Here is a 512-nt window from a genome sequence, read left to right as displayed (position 1 = left end):
GGAGCAACCACGATGAGCGCGAGGCCACTTGGGAGTTGGAGAGCGCACTGCGGGAGCGCTACCCCTATCTTTTTCAGATGGAGGCTTGAGGTACTTTGTTTGTTTTGAGTTTCGCGGACGAAACTCCTTTTTAGGAGGGGTGAATGTAACACACTGGACCTTTGCAAATTGCGAGGTTCGAGTGATTAGCTGTGCTCTGAGTTTTTCCAGATTTTCTGGTAGGTCGTTGACTGTGTTCCGACCTATGGCACGTGTCCTGAGGAGTGTGGTACGAAGCCTTGCACCAAAATTCAAAAATTTGGATTTTGGTCAGCTCTCGGATTGGCTGTCTGGCGGGCTTGTACCGGTACAAGATTGTGGTTGTACCGATACAGAGCCGAGAACTCGCGAACCCGAGCCTCGGGTTTGCATTTTCGCAAGTCTTGTACCGGTACAAGGATGGTCTTGTACCGGTACAATGTTGATGGTTGTACCGGTACAGCCATCGGGCCTGTACCGGTACAGTGCCGCAG

Source organism: Ananas comosus, unplaced genomic scaffold (genome assembly GCF_001540865.1).
Source record: "Ananas comosus cultivar F153 unplaced genomic scaffold, ASM154086v1, whole genome shotgun sequence".
NCBI lineage: Eukaryota > Viridiplantae > Streptophyta > Magnoliopsida > Poales > Bromeliaceae > Ananas > Ananas comosus.
Note: the sequence above shows the minus strand (reverse complement) of the source record.